A 21,556-nucleotide genomic window follows, 5' to 3' on the forward strand; every position below is an offset into this window, starting at 1 on the left:
GCGTTTAACCCGCTGTGCTACTGCCCGACTCCCAGAATTAGTGGTTTCTTTGTGTTTACCTTATTTGGCAGTGTTTGAGGTTCTCATTCTTCAGAGAATGAGTTGAATTCACACAGTTATTTTTAGTAAGAGTAATTGTAAATACGGTTGTTTACTATTTCTTCCTTGTATACTTCCTAATAAAATTAAATCACCACAGGCTGGCAAATAGCTCACTTGGATTGTGTGGTACTTTGTTATGTGCATGACCCAGGTTTGAGCCCTGCACTTACTACACTGAAGGAAGCTACTACAACATGGTGATCTTTTTCATTCTTTCCTTTTGTCAGTCTTACTTTCTGTATCTTAAAAAAAGAAAAAAAAATCAAAATCACATACATGATTTTCTTTTCAGGCACAAACTTGAAAGTATGTAGAAGAAAACTTTGACACTTATTTTTTGAAAAGAGTGACTTCACATCAAATATATGCCAGTTCAGTGCTTAAATATCTTCCATCAGAGCTGAAACTATATTGAGGGTGTATATCCCAAAGGATTACAAGAGAAGGGGTGAGAAGCAGCTGAGCAGGGAACTGAAGCATGAATGCTGACTAATTGTGCCTTTTATGCTCCTAATTTAACTGTCAATGAAGTAGTTTTGCCTTTAATTTTACTCTTTATTCCAAGTGACCAAAGAAGTGGGTTCTGTTTACAGTGGCGCTCTAGCTAAAAAAGAAAAAAAAAATTGCTGTTTCAAAAGGGGGGAAATTAGAATTAGTCGGTGTCAAAGGGGAAGGGGGATAATGATAGTAATGGAGGAGTATACTATAGTATTTAATATCTAAGCCTTTGAAATTGGATTTCTTGCTGAAGTATGGTGGTCTTCATTCTTTCATTAGCTATACAAACTCTAGCAATTTGCTTAGTCTGTGTTTCAGTTTTCTCATGTGTAAATAGGAATTGCAGTAGTACCTGGCTCACATAATTGTGAGAATTGAGTGAATATATAGATAAATAAACCAACTGGAACAATGTTTATCACACTGTGGTATATAAATGTTAATTTTATATATAATCAAACCTAAATTATTATTGTTTATAAGATGTTCAGTACTTTATCAATGAAGAAAACTGTCTAAAATATTTCATTTAAAATTAATATATCACGGGTGGGGTAGATAGCATAATAGTTATGCAAAGAGACTCTCATGCCTGAACTCTGAAGCACCCCAGGTTCAGTTTCCCACGCCACCATTAGCCAGAGCTGAGCAGTGCTCTGGTTAAAAAAAAAGAAGAAGAAAAAAAAGAAAAACTAAAAAGAAAATTAACATATCATTTACTTAGTAAATACATTTATTAATCTTTCATGTTGTAATACATTAAAGTACATAATGGTAGTTACATACTTTAGACTCTGCAGTATTTTAAGTATATTCTAGTAGTCAAAGACAAAGCATTATAATTAACTAGATTTCTATGTTAAGTACAACATAGCAGTAAAAGTGACAGTCTTTGAAATCAAATTGTGTGACTTTAAGTCTTATAATTTACTCATCAAGTCACTTTGTTACTCTGCATCTTTGTTTCTTCCTCTGTAAAATAATTCCTACCTCAGATCTGACTTTGTATGAAAAATATGTAGTACAGAGACACATGGTAAGCACAACTTGCTTTCGGTTTTAGTAATATGATCTTAAGTAAAAAGATCATTTTGTTTTAAACTTTTAAAAATTTCCTTCTCCTTGTTTTTTCCCCTCCAAATCAGGATATTTAATAAAGAATAAAATGTTTTTTTATTTTAGTTAGAGGCAGAGAGAGAGAGAGAGAATGAAAGAGACCATAATACCAAAGCTTCCTCTAGTGTGCTGGGGACTGGGCTCAAACCTGGGTTACGTATATGGCAAAGTGGCACACTATGTCACTGACCCAAGATAAACTATTCTGTGTTCCCTAGGGTTCTAGAGGAGATCATGATAATTGATAGACAAAGTAATAACAGAGTCATTAGTAATGTCAGAAATGATTCTTCATCACTCAGGGAAGTTGTGGTGTTCAAAAAAAAACAACTGTATCCATGGGCTGGGCCATGGTGCACCTGGTAGAGTGCACAGGTTATCATGCACAAGGACCCAACTTCAAGCCTGTGTTTCCCACCTGTAGTGAGGAAACTTCATGGCTGGTACAGTAGTGCTGCAGGTGTGTTTATCTCTCCCACTCCATCTCCCCTCCCCTCTCAATTTCTGTCTTTACCCAATGAATAAATTAAATAAAAAGTAAAAACAAGTATGCAGCAGTTGGTGGAGGAAAAATTTTGTGACTTGTAGGTATAAAGCTCAGTTTAAACTCAGATTTTCTTTTTTTTGTCTTCTCTTTTTTTTTCTTTTTTCATTTTTAAAAAATTTCTTTATTGGGGAATTAATGTTTTATATTCGACAGTAAATACAATAGTTTGTACATGCATAACATTTCCCAGTTTTCCATATAATAATACAATCCCCACTAGGTCTTCTGTCATCCTTCTTGTATCCTTCTTGTATCCCACCCCAGAGTCTTTTACATTGGTGCAATATGCCAATTCCATTCATATTTTCTAATGTGAACTGAGGAGGATTCTGGGGTTCCATTTTTTGAATTACAACTTTAAACTACTGCTAGTTTTCAGCTACTTCCTATTTTATTGGAGATATATTATTGTTAGGTTTATGTCACTCCATTGTCTCAACATGTTTATGCAACAGTCAACTTCATTTTGTCAACATGCTTATCCAATAGTTGTGCATTAAGTTACCACTATTATAAGTACTGTGTCATTTTGAGCTTAGTGATGCATGATGATTGCCATGCTTTTTCCTATGGAGTTAACAATTTTCTAGTTTTTATTTACCTAGTTTTTGGTGTAGAGGGTCAAAAGGCATTCTGTTACTCTATGTTCTTCAGAGGATGGACTAATAAACAAGCACCAGATAGACTGTAAGAAAGAAAAAAGGTAAGAAATGTGATCACTGATGTGTATATCTCCTGTACATATTAGCGAGTCCGAGAACAACTGAGTAACATCACCACTTTGTCTTAGAGGCCATCTTTAAGTAAAGGTAATGAAAACACTAAGTTGGAGAAAGCAGAAAGGGGTCAGTTAGTAAAAGTTAAGAGGGAAAGTGAAGATATTCCTGGGTATTTAAATTCTGTCTTGTCCATTAGATCTTGTCTGGGAGACTTCCACAAGGAAGGCATTTACAAATAAATATCTCTTCAGTGAAAAATTCCATTCTTGCTTTGGGCTGTTCCCATGAAATTAACATTTTATTAATAAATTAACATTTATTAAGACCTATTTTGGAGTGGAATAATTTTGTATCCCTTACAGGTGAAAAAAAGCAACTACTTTTTTTCAGTGTATTTTTTTGTGGCCCTGGAACCTCATGTAGTCATGGTTTCACTGCTTTGAACCACTTTTTGCATTCAGATATACAGAGAAAGACAGAGACAGACAGAGGAAAGGGAAGACACCATAATACTGATGCTTACTCTGCTGTCAAAGCATCTCCCATGGGACTCAAACCTGGATTGTGTGCCTGGCAATGAAAACTCCTGATCAGTGAACCTCTCTGGCTTCTAAATTTTATTTTTGCAATACACTCATGCGCGCAGCTACACACATGCCTCTTAGGTGTTTTGTGTGTGTGTGTGATATGATCACTAATTTTTGATATTCAGACATGCTTTCAAAGGACTATCCAATTTCTCTTCTTTATCTATGAAGACCTTATTATAATAGTCTATTTAACACTCTTGATTGGTTTTCTCTTTTACCTGATGGATAGCAGATCTTAGAACTGTTCTCTGGTGCTGATCCTTTATTTTCTGAATTCCAAACCCTACTACACATATTTTTCTTTTTACTTTTGCAGAAATGTTTTCAGTTGTCTTTTGATAAAGGAGCCGGAGTTATTTGAATTCTTAAAAATATCTTCATGCCATCTTCCCATTTAATGTTGATTGTGTATGTAACTATAGGCTTTGTAATATTTTTTCTCACAACTTTGAATGTATTTCTTTTTATTATTATTATATTTTTATTTTATTTATAAAAAGGAAACACTGACAAAACAATAGGATAAGAGGGGTACAACTCCACACAGTTCCCACCACCAGAACTCTGTATCCCATCCCCTCCCTTGATAGCTTTCCTATTCTTTAACCCTCTGGGAGTATGGACCCAAGGTCATTGTGGGATGCAGAGGGTGGAAGGTCTGGCTTCTGTAATTGCTTCCCTGCTGAACATGGGCGATGACAGGTTGATCTATACTCCAGCCTGCCTCTCTCTTTCCCTAGTGGGGTGGGCTTCTGGGGAGTAAGAACTCCTGTTTCTTTTTATAAATTGCCACTAGGGTTATTACTGGAGCTCAATGCAAGGAGCATGAATCCACTGCTCCAGGTGTCCATTTTTTCCTTTTTCTTTTTCCTATTTTATTTGATAGGACAGAGAGAAACTGAGAGAGGGTGGGTGGAGAGAGAGAAGCAAATGGGCTTGTAGACATATTTTGCTGTTCATAAAGCTCTCCTGATCCCCTGCAATTGGAGAGCTGGATCTTGAACCAGGGTACTTGTTCACGATAACATGTGTGTGAACTCAATCTGGTGCATTACCCCTTAGCTCTCTCCCCTGTTTATTTTCTCATTTTTCTTGATGTCTAATCTTTGGGCATATTTTGATCTGGATATATCACCTAATTTTATATTTTCTTTCTGTTTGTTTCATTATTTACTAATTATAGGAAGATCTTCTAGGCTTTATTTTTCAGCAAATTCTTTTTTTAAAATATTTTTATTTATAATTGGATATTGACAAAGAAATTGAAGAGGAAGGGGAGATAGAGAGAGAGAGAGAGAGAGAGAGAGTGTGTGTATGTGTGTGTGTGTGTGTGTGAGAGAGAGAGAGAGAGAGAGAGAGAGAGAGAGAGAGAGGTACCTGCAGCCCTGTTTCACCACTTGCGAAGCTTTCCACCTATAGGTGGGGACCAGGACCTTTAACTTGAGTCCTTGTGCACTGTGATGTGAGTGTTTAACCAGGTGTGCCACCACCTGGTCCCTTTCAATAAATTCTTCTTCAGTTTTTTATTTTCTAAAATTTCTTATTGTTTTTCTAATTTCATTTTTACTAATCATATTTTCTTATGCTGTGGTTATAATTATATCTTATGCCTGTGAATATATATATATATATATATATATATATATATATATATATATATATATATATATATATAGTGGTTTTTTGGTAGTTCCCTCTAAGTACTACTCTAGTCTTCTTTCTATAATATTCATTGTTGGAGACTTTTCTTAGTCTTAATTTAATGAGTTGCTGCAGATGTGGTTGGAATCTGTTTGTCTGAGGGCAAGAATTTGTTACCTACATGGCTTTAAGTGGGTGATCAAGTAAAGAGTAAGAATTTCTCCTGGGAGATCTCAGATTGTGGTATCTATATATTTACTCTCTAGGGTCTGAAATTTTCTCCATTGGATTTTCACCTGTTATTTCTGGGTGGTTTACATGTGCCTGCTATCATTTTTCAACCAGTTCAGGATTGAATGATCCTTGTCCCTTGGCTTTTCTATATGCTGTGATTCTGGCCACTCTAAGGTGGGACCATATCTGACTCCAGATACCTAGCACTTTGATTTTCTAGGCCTGAAAAGAGAACACTTGAAATGAGGTAGTTAACTTGTTTGTATTCTCTCTGTATGCTTTTAGAGAATTCTCAAGTATGCACTGCTAACTTTACCCCAGCCTCTCTGGAGTTCTATTTGGAAAATTATCTTGATTCTTATATTATCTGAGCCACTTAGTTTTTAATTTTCTCTGCTATCCTGAAATGTTTACTACCAGCCTTCTACATGAGTTTTACTTTTCTTGTTCCTAGTTGTTTCCTCTACCATTATTTTTATTCTTAGGCTTTGTACGTTTTTTCATTTAAGTGGAATTTCAAAAGGGAATAATATTTAATATGTGTACTCAATATGTTATAGTAGGCACAATAATAGTAATATTAATAAAGATAACTGAATTTTTAAAATTTTCTTTAATGGGAAATTAATGATTTATAGTCAACAATAAAGTAAAATACAATAGTTTGTACATGTATAACATTTCTCAGTTTTCAACATAACATTTCAAACCCCACTAGGTCCTCCTCTGACTTCATTAGTGGAGTTTTTGCAGTACTTCACTATATCCTAGATTTTCCTAACATTGTTATACAGACTTTTATGATTTGTTCAAGTCTCATCAGAAATACATTGCTAGATAAAGTAACAAAATGATAAGTAATTTGCCCATTATCACAATATTAAATGGCAGACTTGAATCTAAAATCACTGTTAGGACCTGAAATCTTGGTACTTTGTCACTATATCATAATAGGGGCCAGGTGGTGGCGCACCAGGTTAAGTGCACATGTTGCAATGTGCAAAGGCCAGAGTTTAAGCCCCTAGTCCCCACCTGCAGAAGGAAAGCTTCACAAGTGGTGAAGCAGTATTGCAGGTATTTCTCTGTCTCTTTCCCTCTCTATCCCCCCCCCCCTCCTTGGCTGTCTCTATGCAATAAATAAAGACCGTGTGTGTGTGTGTGTGTGTGTGTGTGTGTGTGTGTGTGTGTATCATGATAGACCTGAAGTTTACAGTACTTCTTTATGATGTCCAGAAGTACTTAAACTAAACCTTACCCTAAGAAAGATGTGTAACTATATTTTCACATCATTAAATTAGCCTGTGAGTTAGCTGTATATATATTGAACTTGTTGAGTGATGAATAATCTTTTTTGTAACAAAATTTTGACTAATTATTAATAACAGCATCATTGTAAAAATTTTTTGTTGTTTATTTTGGGTTTTGGCACTCAATCACTGAACTAAAACACAGTATTCTAACACACTAGAAATAATTAAATAAAAACCAGATGGTTACATTGTCAGTTAATTTCGTTAAATTTTTTTATTGTTTAAAAATTTCAGGAGGAATAGAATATATTTATAAGACTTAAACATGTTTAAAACATGACCAATAAAAATTATGGCTATAGACTTGAAATTTGAAGTAGACTTAATTCTACTTACAGTGTCACAGGATAAAAAAAATCTGTTCAATATAGTATGATTTTTGTAATAATAATAAATCATTTCTATTTTGTGTGATTAAAAAATCCAATTTCTTTAGTATAAGACAGAAATCCATTTCTTTCCTGCTGAGGATATAATTTCTGAATCTAGGTGATATAGTGTCAGCACAGTGAAGCAAGAAATTATTCTCCTGTGTTAGCTACTGCTGTTAAAGAATAAAGAATGTTTGGGTTAGGATGCATTTCTATTATCTTTACTCAGAAGCACATGAGATATGCAAAGTAATTGACAAAAGACAATCCTTCCGTGCAGTTCTTCCTCTTTTTTTAAATACCATATATATATATATATATATATATATATATATATATATATATGAAATATGTACATATTTTTCTATTTCAATTTAAGTATTCTAAGACTTGTAAAACTCACTCAAATGCTAGAGCATTTGGAACTAATTTTATTTGGGAAACTGGGAATTTTTGTGTATTAAACTTAGCACTGGTGATCAGTGTGATAATAGCAGCAGTAATAATAGCGGCAGCAGAAATTGTACCAATAGTTTGCTAATAACAGTTTCATAGAATTTGAGTTAGGAACAATTACAACTACCAACTACTACATGCTTTCCACCAAGTAAATGCACACAATAATCCTGTAAGTACAGGCTGCCACAGGGAATTTTTATGGTGTGTATGTGTATGTATAAAAATATATATGTGTGTACAGTTATTCTGTATTTTTAAAAATGAAGATTCAATATTCCTTGAGTTATTATAGCTGGTAAAATATAGAATAAATTGAGAGTAATAGTAAATTACACCTTATAAGATTACAAATTAAACTCTATCAAATATTTTCTGCCAGGATTAAAATTTTTTTTTCTTAAAATTAATGGTTACTTCTGTTTTAGAGACATGCACTAAGTAGACATTAATATTAATTTTGGAATAGAGTAAATATTTATTCCATAGTTCATTTTAAATTCCCTTGCCTCTCACATTTTATTTTGTAGCCAAATTTATTATTTATTTATAGTTATTTAATATTGATTTACAAAATTATAAGATAACAGGGGTATAATTCCATACTGTTTCTATCATCTGAGTTCTGGAAACCTATTCCTTCCATCAGCAACTGCAGTAATGACCTCACCAACGTGTCCTGGAACCCTACCTTCCCAGAGCTCTACCCAACTTGGGAAAGATAGTAACAGGTTGGGGGTATGGATTGACTTGTCAGCACCCATGTCCAGGGTTAGAAGCAGTTACAGAAGTCAGACCTCCCACCTTCTGCACCTCTTTCGTCCATACACCCAGAGGGATAAAGGATAGAGAACTTTCCAATGGAAGGGATAAGATAGGGAACTCTGGTGGTGGGAATTATATGGAATGTACCCCTTTTATTCCACAGTCTATTGATCATTATTAAATCACTGATAAAAAAAACCTGCAATGAATTTCAATTTTTTAATAAAATTATTAGACTGACTCATTTTGAATAGAACTTAGGGGATTGCTTTTTACTGTCTTTCGCTCCAATTCCTGCTTCCTCTAACAGTTCTTTTAACATCTTGTTTTAGTATGATATAATTATTAGAATTGATGAGCCAGCATTGATATACTGTGGTTGACTGAAGTACATAGCATACACTAGGATTTACTATATAACTTTCATTCTGTGAGTTTTGTAAATATATAATGCCATGTCTATCATTACAATATCATTCAGACCAGTTTCACTACCTTAAATAATCCCTATGCTACCTATTGCCCTTCTGTGTTTTTCACCACTAAATAGTGTTCATAATGTAAAAACAGTATGTATATTTGAATATGCACCTATTGAAAGACATTTTGGTTGCTTAGAAATTTTCACAATTGTTAGTAATGCTATTGTAAATATTTATGTATGAGCTTTTTGATTCAGGTATGAGTTTTCAGCTCATTTGGATAAATACCAGTAGTGTAATTGCTAGATGATATGTACAGGAGTTGTGAAACTGTTTTTTGAAATTGGCTGGCCCATTTTTCATCCTAGGAGTGAAAGAGGCATTTCCTGTTGCTCTTCCTTCTACTTTGATTTGATATTCTTAGTGTTTTGGATTTTAGTCATTCTTATTGGTTCTTAATGATATCTCACTGGGAAGACTTGAAATATCTGATGTAGGAACAGTGACTAAATCACTCAAGAGTGGAGGTAGATAGCATAATGGTTATGCTAAAGAACTCTTAGGTGAGAGGCACCAAAGTCCAAGTTTTTTTTTTTAATTTTTTATTTAAGAAAGGATTAATGAACAAAAACATAAGGTAGGAGGGGTACAACTCTACACAATTCCCACCACCCAATCTCCATAACCCACAAAGTCCAAGTTTTAATCCGCAGCACTCACCGGCATAAACCAGAGCTGAGCAGTGCTCTGCTACTAAATTAATTAATTAATTAATTAATTAAATCATTCAAGATATAGGTCTGGTCTAAAGAAGCCCAAGTAGTGGCCAGGCAATGGCGCTCCTGGCTAAGCACACACATTATAGTGAGCAAAGACCTGGGTTCAAGCCTCTGGTCCCCACCTGCAGGGTGAAAGCTGTCTCTTTCCCTTTCTCATTCTCCCACCCCTCTCAATTTCTGTCTCTATCTAATAATAAATAAATTGATTAATTAATAAAGAAGGCCTGGTGACTGGCACCTTCCACAGCCTGAGGACCATGTGTGGCACAGCCCTGATCTTTGAGTTTCTTGTGTTTTTCACTAGTTTATATCAAGATGAATCAAAGGAACTTTAACAGGGCTTACATCAGCAAAAAACTGAACAGCTTGATAAGAGGACTAAGTGGAGCAAGGAAAATCTGCATAGGGCACTGCCACTGATAAGTGGAGGCAAAGCCAGAGGTCTCTTGTAACTAACATTCAAAATCTTTCCTAACTATTACTCTTAAAGGGATCCCTGCATATGTCTGGCTACAGTGGTTAGCAAACACTGCACTCCCTTGTTCACATCACGTATCAAATAGGATGTGTCCTGGTGCTATGGCACCTAGAGTATTGGCTCCATTGACACCTACCAGTGTTTGAGGAGTTACAGACCTTTGCTGGCCATGCAGAATGATTAGACTGTGGGTTGCACAGGCCTGTGGCCAGTACAAACCTAGCACGCTGCAATATGTATTCTGGGTGTTCCCCCCACATTTCACTGTTGCTTTTACTTGTAATTCCCTAGTGATGTGCCGTTATGGGTTGGAATATGCCCCATTCATGCTTTGTAGTTCTAGCTGTATCTCTAAATTTGACTTTATTTGGAAATGGAGTCTTCACAGGGTTAACTGAGCTAAAATGAGGTCATTGCAGTGGCCCTAATAAAATATGACTAGTGTCCATATTAAAAGGGGACATTTAACACAGAATTATCCATTCAGGAAGAATGCCATGGAAACATGAAGATTGTCACCTGTAAGCCAAGGACTTAGACCTGAAATAGACTGTCTACTCTAACAACACTAAGGAGTCAGACATGCTAATGTTTTGATTTTGAGTTTTTAGCCTCCAAAATTATGAGACAGTTTCTATCGTCTGTTTTGTGTTATTTTATTCTGCAGACCTAGCAAGCTAATAGATAATGCCCAGTATTTTTATATGCTTATTTGCCTTCACTTTATACTTTTGATAAAGTATATTTGGGGGTTTATTGCTCATTTTAAAATTTTTTTTTAAATTTTTTATTTTATTTATTCCCTTTTGTTGCCCTTGTTGTTTTATTGTTGTAGTTATTATTGTTGTTGTCGTTGTTGGATAGGACAGAGAGAAATGGAGAGAGGAGGGGAAGACAGAGAGGGGGAGAGAAAAACAGACACCTGCAGACCTGCTTCACCGCCTGTGAAGCAACTCCCCTGCAGGTGGGGAGCCGGGGTTCGAACCGGGATCCTTATGCCGGTCCTTGCACTTCGTGCCAGGTGCGCTTAACCCACTGCGCTACCACCCAACTCCCTTTTTGCTCATTTTTAATAGCTTTGTTTTCTAATTATCAAATTTTAAGAGTCCTTTTATAACCTTTCATCAGATGTGTACATTGCAATTTCTGTCTCTTAATTGGTGGCTATTTTTATTCTAGTTAAAATATTTTTGTATATGACCAAGATATTTCAGTAGAAAAAATTATAGAACCCGCACATTGCTGAAGGGGATGCAAAATGTTCAACATAGAGAAGTAGTTCTCCAGTTGCTACTAATGTCAGATATGTCATTGCCATATGACTCAATAACTTATTCATCAGTATGCATTCAAGAAAAATATTTATGTCCAGCAAACTCTTTTGGGTAATGTGCTATTTGCCATGTGACTGACCCAAGTTCGAGTCTGGTCCCTACTGTACTGAAGGAAGCTTCAGTGCTGTGGTCTCTTTCAGTCTTCTTCTAGATGTCCTATACATATAGGACTTAGTTTTGTCATTTTGATTCACATTATTTTCTCTTTATGTTTTATCTATGAGGACTGAGCAATGTTTCAATATATGTGGAATTTACATGTCATAAGTTGGCATGAGTGTAAGGTGAATGGAAACATAACAGGAAAGTTATACATAAATATTAATGTGTTTAGAATCTACTATTCTATAAAAGTATGACATTTAAGCAGAGGTTATAGTCTTAGTTATGTAAAATACTGACAACTTAGTTTATTTAAGAAGGTATGCCTGAGGTTTTTTTTTTTCCTGGATAAGGATAGTTTAATTGATAACAACAAATAAAACATGTTGTATTTGAATACATAATTAGTTTGGGACCTTTGATTCGATGACGTTTGCCTAAAGTATTTTATAGTGTGAAATTTAAAATCCATACCCATTTAACTCTTTTAAATTAAAATTAACATTTAAGTAATGTCTATTTCAGAGGTTAATATACCTGAATTTTTGTAGTATTATAAATATTTAGTTATTATTAAGTGACTGCACAGAGCATGATTCAGTTTAGGTGAGAATCCTAAGTTATTAGGCTGTGAATCAGAGCATAATATTCTCTACATTTATATTTTAGATTACACTAATAAGAATTAAAAGCGTTTTGTTAATCTATAAACTGTTTAACCTTTTTTTCCTTCTTTCCAAGTATCTTTTTACTTTGTAAGTTTCTATTTTTGGTATGTGATTTAGAGTATTTTTTAAAATGTAGCAGAGTCTAGTGCTCTCCACAAATGTGTAAAATATTCATAGTTAAGAATATTTGTGGGAGTCGGGCGGTGGCGCAGTGGGTTAAGCGCACGTGGCGCAAAGCACAAGGAGCAGCTTAAGGATCCCGGTTCGAGCCCCCAGCTCCCCACCTGCAGGGGTGTCGCTTCACAGGCGGTGAAGCAGGTCTGCAGGTGTCTTTCTCTCCCCCTCTCTGTCTTCCCCTCCTCTCTCCATTTCTCTCTGTTCTATCCAACGTTGACACCAATAAAAAACTACAACAATAAAACAACAAGGACAACAAAAGGGAATAAATAAATATTTAAAAAATTTAAAAAAGAATATTTCTAATAAGACCTGCTATTATTTATAGATGTTCAAAATATTTCTATACCTTAATACAAAGCAAGCAGTTGATACCTGTAGTCTTTTTTTCCTGCATGTTTCTTTTACTTATTAATGTTTACTGATCTTTAACCTTCTGAAAATTGAACTAAAAGGGTTAGGGAAAATAATTCATAAAACTAAAAGTATAACTTGCATAACCTTTTCAGAAGATGTGATTCTTTGATGGAGACATTTAATTTTTGATTTACATGTTGTTTTGTGAGAGAAAAATAATTGATGTAGGAGATGAAATTATTTTATATAAGCAGTCAAAATAAAATATTTTCTACATCTGAATCTGTTTCCAGTAAGTTCAGTGTCATGAAAAGAACCTGTGTAACTTTTTGGAAGCTGTTTTATTCTTTTAAATATTTATTCTTTCAAAATTATTATTAATGATAATAATCTCAATGGTTCAATTATGTGCTCTAGTATGTATTTCATTTAGTTGCTAGAACACCCTATGCCTGTTACTCTTTCTATTTATTTTTTTAAATTTATTTATTTATTGGATAGAGACAGCCAGAAATTGAGAGGGAAAGGGGAGATTGAGAGACAGCGAGACACTTGCAATACTACTTCACCACTTGCAAAGCTTTTCCCCTGCAGGTAGGGGCCATGGGCTGGAACCCAGGTCCTTGAACATTGTAACATGTAATGTGCACTCAACTAGGTATGCCACCACCTGACCCCTCTGTTATTTTTACATTAATAAAAAAACTACTTAGCGCTAAATGTTTAAATGATTACTGTTTCTTGTTTGTCTAGGTGCCTTAACACTGACTCATCAGCTCATCTTTAAAAAAAATTTTTTTTATTCCCTTTTGTTACCCTTGTTGTTTTATTGTTGTAGTTATTATTGTTATTGTTTTTGATGTCGTTGTTGTTGGATAGGACAGAGAGAAATGGTGAGAGGAGGGGAAGACAGAGAGGGGGAGAGAAAGACACCTGCAGACCTGCTTCACCGCCTGTGAAGCGACTCCCCTGCAGGTGAGGAGCCAAGGGCTGGAACCGGGATCCTTACTCCGGTCCTTGCTTCATGCCACGTGCGCTTAACCCGCTGCACTACCGCCTTACTCCCTCAACTCATCCTTAAACATTTCAGAGGACATCACAACCTTTTGAAAGTCTTAACAATAGGTTATGGTCCATTTCCCCTAAAAAGACGTACTTAGGAACCCATATCTTCATTTTAAACTGAATTTGTGAAATTCCAAACCCTGAAAAAATGTTTTATTTATTTCATGAGCAGCATGATTCATACAGAATCGAAGTGGCACTCTTACATATGTGGTGCTGGGGGACTGAACTGAGGACTCCATGTTTGTATTCTAGAATTCCACAACTGTATCACTTCCTGGGTCACCCTGATTTAAGTCTTACTTCAATAAGAATGAGAAATTTCATACTTTTTTTTTCTCTTTTACCAATTTTTTGTCAATTAAAGAAACTATTTACCCTGTGATTGTTCTATAAAGAATTTAATAAAGCTAAAAGGAAATTTTCAACTATCTTTAACTTCACCTAATATATGCCAAAATAATCTAGATTTTTTAAAAACCAGACAGGCACTTTAACCAACTAAGCAAATATCTAAATTTTTTTTTATGATAGGTGAGGTTCAGAAAAATCTGATAGATGGAACACTTTAGTGTTTAGTTTCTGTTTAACATTGCTATAAATCTCCCTTAAGTTGTGTCAATAATCAGAGTGAATATGTTGTAATAGTATGAGCAGTTACCTCTTCAGAATAATATAGTCATAGCAGTGCACTTAAAGATAGACTAGAAAGATAATACTGTCCAACTGAGTGGATCAGATAAATATTCATAAATTTGATCTTATGATTCTATCAGAGATTCAGTATGTAGCTAAGGTGTTATTATGGTAAAAGTAGGATCTAGTAGTATTGATAGTTTTCAGTGTTTGATCTCATATACTTGGTTAACTCAGTTATACTGGCTAAGGATCTTTATCCTGTATTTAAGCTTTAACTCATTGCGATTTTTGAGAAGAAAAAGTTGTTACTTATATGAGATCATTTTATAGTTCATTACATGAACAAGTTTGCATATTGCTAGGTTTTGAGCACTAGTCACTTTATAAGGTTGCTTTTTAAAAAATGTAATCTAGAGGGTGTTGGATGGTAACGCAGCGGGTTAAGCAGGTGGCGCGAAAAGCAAGGACCGGCATAAGGATCCTGGTTCGAGCCCCTGGCTCCCCACCTACAGAGAAGTCGCTCCACGAGCAGTGAAGCAGGTCTGCAGGTGTCTATCTTTCTCTCCCCCTCTCTGTCTTACCCTCCTCTCTTCATTTCTCTCTGTCCTATCCAACAACGACGACATCAGTAACTATAACAATAAAACAAGGGCAACAAAAAGGAATAAATAAATAAATAAATATTTTTAAAATGTTATCCAGAATTTCAGAATTATTTTCTTGGATTTTTGAAGTTATTTTCATAAGTAAAGGTATTTATGACTCAATTTTGATATCTATTTTGTCCGGTCCTCTTTGAATTATCTAGAGCAAAAACATTAAGTTAGTTGAATAGACTGAAGAATATAAATGTATGCATTTTCCCAGTGAATAGTAAATCACTGTAGAAATAGTTATTAATCAGCATACAATGCCTGGGTTAAATTTTTCAACACGTATTTTAATACTGATTCTATAGTTCTATTGTGAATTGAATAACTGTATTTTTACTTTTTTCCTTCAACCATTCTTAACATTCAGTTTTAAAATAGTATTTGGTTGCCAATCTGTGTGTAGGACTCCTGTGGCTGAATGATGCATTCTGTCTTACTGTGGCACAGCTTTCAGATAGCCACTTTGTTGTGAAATATTTTCATTTTCTATAGTACTTTTCATCCCTGTATATATGTACAGGAGTCACTTCACCCACCACCGAATTGCAGCCACTTCTGAGCTGGAACGCAGCAACTGTTTAACAGCGCACTTTCCCCTAGGTGCTGACAGCTGCAGAAGAAATTGTACATGGTCCTGTACAGAAGGTATTTCTCCACTGTGCCATCTGCAGAGTGAAACTGACTAGGAGTACTACATAGACTGTAAGTTTCTTGTGTACCTGCTCTAGACTGGAAAACCCAATTAGAAAGAATAAGAAATAACTGGGAAACATATTTTTTAAATCTATTGAGGTCAGTTAAACTTAGTGCTACTTTCCCTAGCTTTAAATTTTAAAGTCATCTAATTTGTGGTCAGTACTTAATTAAATAACAAACAAATGGATCCACTTCTTGGAAATTATTTCATTTTAAGAGAAAATGAAACTAAAATGATTTTATAAATACTTCCCTTTTAATGAAACTTAAAATAATGAATTTGTTTTTAATGTTTTCAAAGAACCAAACCAGTACTAATATGATTTTAGAACTGTTCCCTTAAAATAGCAAATCAACTTGCAATTCAACAGAAGCATCCTAATTAGTTTTTCTCACAGTGCTTTATGTCTTAGGCTCAATATTTTCATTATTTTGTTGGAAATCTTACAACAAAGCCCATTTTTATTACCCTTGTTTTGTTTCTGTGCCTAAGAAACATTGAATTTAATTTTTTCACTGTATTGAAACAAATCATGGGAGAGAAGAAATAGTAAATACTTGTACTTCTACTTAATGTATTTTAGACTCTTCCATTTAATTAATAATTTTTTATTTCCTTTTGCAAAAACTATTTTACAAGATTGCTATCTTTATAGTTTGGCAAGTCTATGTCTTATAGACTAGAAGAATACATTAGAAACTACTGTGTAGATTCTTAAACAGTATGATGTGAATTACTACATTTCGTTGTTTAGCTCTTTTAGTAAATGCTGTCACTTAATTTTTATGTAACTCTAGATATTCTATGGCAAGATTAGGGTCTCAGTTTTTGCAGAGTCTCATATGAAATATAGTGTCATTTGTTTTAGGTAACTTTAAATTATGTGTCATAAGTTATATAATGCCTATGTTCATCTCTATGTCTACAAATTCTCAGTGAAAGCAGATATAAGTTTCTCTGGATCAAAGTTTGCTTACTTGTAAAAATGAGGTGGGTGGAAGGAATTACCTTCTATAAACTTTTTTGTAAAGTATTTTCTTTTTAACATGGAGAAAATCTATGTATTAAATATTGTGTATTTAGCTTATAGCACCAAGATATTTTGGTGCTAATGATTTGTCCTAGCTAGATTATTATTTGTGTTAATTAGATATTGAGTGCTATTTTATAGTAAAAAGAGGAGGAGTTCTTATTTCCTATAACAATTTTTAGCTATCTATAATTTTGTACTATAGTTACCTGCTCTGCTTTAAAATAAAATTTTAAGTGTGAATATAGTACAATTCCAAATATCTGAATTATCACAGAAGTATCTGGTGATTAGAAAAAACTGTGGTTACATTTGCAGAGGAATTTATTTAAATATTACAGGGGCCAGGTGGTGACTTACCTGACTGAGTCCACACATTACTGTGTACCAGGACCCAGATTCAAGTCTCTGGTCCTCACCTACAGGAGGGAAGCTTCAGGGAATAGTGCTGCAGGTCTCTCTTTTTCTATAGCTCCTTATATTCCCTTTCCTCTGAATTTCTCTCTGTCCTATCAAATTAAAGAAGGGGGAGGGGAAGCAGTGGATTTATAGTGCAGGAACATAGCCCCCCAGTGACCACCCCCCGGGGGGATCATTTTTAGGTTGTTGTTTTTTCTCTCTATTTTTTAAGACAGACAGAAAATGATAGGGAAAGGGAGATAGAGAGTGACAGAGACACCTGCATTTTCACCACTCATGAAGTTTTCCCTTCTATACCTGGGAGGGAGCAGGGACTAGAACCCCGATCCTTGTGCATGGTCATCTGTGTATTAACTAGTTGCACCACTGCCCACACCCCACCCCATGATAAATAAATAAGTATATAAATAAATATATAAATAAATATTACAAGCAATTGAACATTTTTTGTAATATTTCCCATCAAGTGTACTTGTACTGCATACAGTAAGGTGCTAAGGAAATAAACAACATCTTAAAAAATGTAGTGTAGACAGAATATAATATCTACTAGCAAGAGAGGATATTTTCTTAGTGTATGAAATATTTGACCTGTTATATAACTCATTCTTTTGCTTTTTCTATAAACAGTCTAATTGTAAGTATTGGCTATTTCTATTTGTCTTATTGGCTGAAATACTTGTATTTGACAGAAAGACCATATTTATTATATATCATTATAGTGTTTTGATGAAAAGGTACAAACTCCTATTGTGTATATCTCAGTATTTTAAGTCATACAGATATTTAGTTGCTGTACATTAAACTAGATTATTTTTGGCTATGTGAATATTATTTTTATGTCCTTCTAGTCTACATTATTTGGAAAAGGGAATTAGATGGAAACTTTAATTTTCATTGAACATAGTGTGTGTTATTTGAAGTTAGTGAACATACACAATTTGTGTGATGAAAAATGAATGAAAGTATTGCTGTTTCAGTTACATGGTATATTTGGAACACTTGCTGACCTTAATTAGAAATTATCCTCATGTCATAAATTTGCCATCTCCAAGTTGCCACATGTCTCATATTATTTTCAGTGGGAGGTCTCTTAACATTATTCTAAGGGACTGAACTTGTGGTCAGATGTACTATTTAGTTTATACTCATTTAATAATTTTGTGAGCCAGGAGTAACTACTAGATCAAGAATAACATTTTAATGAGACTTTAATTTTTCATTCTATTATAATTTTCTATTTGAACTAGAAAACAAGTGTGTTCTGTAGAGATTTTAATCAATAGCAATACTATTATGACAAAGTGTAACATTCATTTAAAGGTGCTTTTGTTTGTATTGTTTTTTCTTCTTTTTTTTTGCCACCAGGATTATTGCTGGGGCTTGGTGCCTGTATGATGAATCCACCGCTCTAGGTGGCCATTTTTATCATTTATTATTATTATTATTATTATTTCAAAGGACAGAAAGAAATTGAGAGGAGCGGGGGAATAGGAAAAGAAAGAGAAAGGCAGACTCCTGCAGACATTTGTAAAGTGAACCCCTTGCAGGTATCGAGCAGGAACTTGAACCTTGGTCTTTGTGCAAGGTGATATGTGTGCGTAACCAGGTGCGCCAACACCTAGTTCCCGCCTTTAGAATTTTTTAAAGGAAATATTAGCATCAATTGGAGAAATTGTCCAAATAAATGAGGATATAGAAAGGTAGAAAGGGAGTTAGGGAGTCGGGTGGTAGCGCAGCTGGTTGAGCGCACATGGTGAGAAGCGAAAGGACTGGCGTAAGGATCCCGGTTTGAGCCCCAGGCTCCCCACCTGCAGGGGAGTCACTTCGCAGGTGGTGAAGCAGATCAGCAGGTGTCTATCTTTCTCTCCCCCTCTCTGTCTTCCCCATGTCTCTCCATTTCTCTCTGTCCTATCCAACAACATCAATAACAACAATAATAACTACAACAATAAAACAACAACAAAATTTAAAAAAAGAAAAAAGAAAGGGAGCGTATCTAGAATGAAGATTTTATTTAACTTAAGCTAATATTACAGAATATGCACTTACCATAGTTTCAGTTAGTATTTTAAAATACTGCCTTCAGTTATAGAAAAATACATGATCTATTTTACGGTGATATAGCTTTTTTCCATCCCAGAGCATTAAGATTAATTTTTATCAAATGTCCTGTCAAATCTGTCTGAACAAATTCCTGTGATGTGATAGGGAGGTGCAATACCTTTGTATATTTACTGCAAATAATGGGGTGATGTTGCAAGTAACTTAGGTAAACAATTTATTTTGTACTGTGTGTTTACTGTTGTAGTTATATAATTGAATAAAGTATAAAATTTAGATATTTCTATAGTAGGAAATATAGTTGACCAGTTGCTATTTAAATGTTCTTAAAATATATATATATATGAAGATTTATTTTTGCCCAAATATCATCAGACTGTTTTATGTAGCCAAACTATCCATATGTCAGTAGTTTATTTTTATAAATTTTGCAGTTCTCAATATTAATGGAATTCATTGCATTTCTTAAATGTGTATTTGCATAAATGACACTTGATGCCACAAATAATTTAATAATTTTAATACTGATACTGAATTAAATCATATATTGCTTGAAATTTCTTTATTTCTGAAATTTCTGTGTGGTGTCTGTGTGTGTGTGTGCAGTCGTACACAAACATATGGAAAAGAGATCCTGTCACTTTGTAGTTATTTAATAAAGTGTAAATTGCCTAACAACTTTAAAGTATTTCCTAAAATTTTTTAATGGGAAGTCATTACACCTACCCTCACAGGGTTGTTGTGAGGAAATAAACAGTAAAGCATATGTGAAACAGTGCTTAGCGTATACTAGATGCACCTTATTTGAAAACAAAGAATGTTACATAAACCTTATTATGACCCCCATTGACCTGATGATAAGATCCTTCCTGTCTGCTTATGTGATCTGGCTCTTCCCTATATCGTCTCCTTCATTTCTTTCCTTGAAATCTTCATGTATTGATAATGATCTGTGTAGTTCCTAGAATGTGTCTTGTTTTTCAGACTTGGCTTGTGAGTGCTATTATCTGTATAACTGCACTGCATCTCTCAAACCTCATTTTAGATTTTTCCCTTTAAATAAGATATTTCCTCTATTCTGTTCCTTACAGTTTCATTAAATAGCATTCTATGTGGTTTTGTAGTCCTTGTTTATTCCTATTCTAACAGTCATCACATGCAGTATCTGTCTGTTGATGTCTGATTGAAGGTTAATCCTGCCTTTGATTCTCTTCCATACATTACAATTTCTGCAGTTCAATAAACAAATAAAACATATTATAAGTAAATTAGCACCCCTCCAGCAAATTCACAACACTTATAATACTTATTTTTTATTTATAAGGTGTTGGAAATTGAACCCACAATTTTACACATGGGCATATGCACTGAACCATTTTCCAAGCCCAACTTCACTGGTTTTGTGTGTTTGTTTTTAATGAGAAAAGAAAATAATAAAAGAATGAGAGTGATATAAAGAAGGAGCAAAGCCAACATTGATGGAGTTCTCCTTGCTTATCTCAACCCCAGAGCCTCCCATATCAGAGGCAGGTGCTTCCCTGGCCCCTCTTCTTTTGTTGTTCTGTATTTATAGACTAGCTTTCAGACTCCACAATATGCATATAAGATTATGTCTACACAATCAACTGTTATGTATTAGACTGATCTGCTCACTACTTAGCACTGTTAACCGAGTCACTTTATTCTTTCTTGTATCTGAAACTCCATTGTGAATTTTTTCTTCTGTTTCGTGACAAATGCTGTTCAAGTGTCTCTATCTCTTCTTGCCCTTCTTATCCTTTCTCTTTCTTTTTTCATTGTCAGAAATAGTTTCAAATTTCATATGACAAAAAATGATTTCAAATTTTTCCTAGATGGAACTATTTTCTTTTCTTGGACCACTTTACCGGGGGAAACACTAAGTTACAAACAGTTGTTCCATGGACAGAGCTGCATGGATGGCAGAGCAGGGCTGTGAAATCTCTCCTCTCCTCCTTTTGCCTAAGCACTCATGCCCTCTCTCTCCTAACCCCCTCTCTAAAATAGATATAAGAAAATGTGCCGGGGTCGGGCGGTGGCGCAGTGGGTTAAGCGCACGTGGCGCAAAGCGCAGGGACCGGCGTAAGGATCCCGGTTCGAGCCCCCGGCTCCCCACCTGCAGGGGAGTCGCTTCACGGGCGGTGAAGCAGGTCTGCAGGTGTCTATCTTTCTCTCCCCTCTCTCTGTCTTCCCCTCCTCTCCCCATTTCTCTCTGTCCTATCCAACAACAAAGCAACGTCAACAATGGCAATAATAACTGCAAGGAGGCTGCAACAACTAGGGCAACAAAAGGGGGGAAAAATG

The 21,556-nt window shown here is 34.8% G+C and overlaps 1 protein-coding gene across 5 annotated transcripts in view; it reads left to right on the forward strand.

Annotated features, from left to right (window-relative positions):
• NOVA1 (NOVA alternative splicing regulator 1) overlaps window positions 1–21,556 on the forward strand; it is a 157,372-nt gene that overhangs the window by 37,072 nt on the left and 98,744 nt on the right. The window contains exon 2 of one of the 5 annotated variants that reach the window (XM_060175260.1): window positions 15,624–15,725. The exons of the other annotated variants lie outside the window; for them this stretch is intronic. The gene's annotated coding sequence lies outside the window, so the exon portion shown is untranslated. The remainder of the gene's footprint in view (window positions 1–15,623; window positions 15,726–21,556) is intronic. 5 annotated transcript variants of the gene reach the window in all.

This window comes from Erinaceus europaeus, chromosome 16 (assembly GCF_950295315.1).
Source record: "Erinaceus europaeus chromosome 16, mEriEur2.1, whole genome shotgun sequence".
NCBI lineage: Eukaryota > Metazoa > Chordata > Mammalia > Eulipotyphla > Erinaceidae > Erinaceus > Erinaceus europaeus.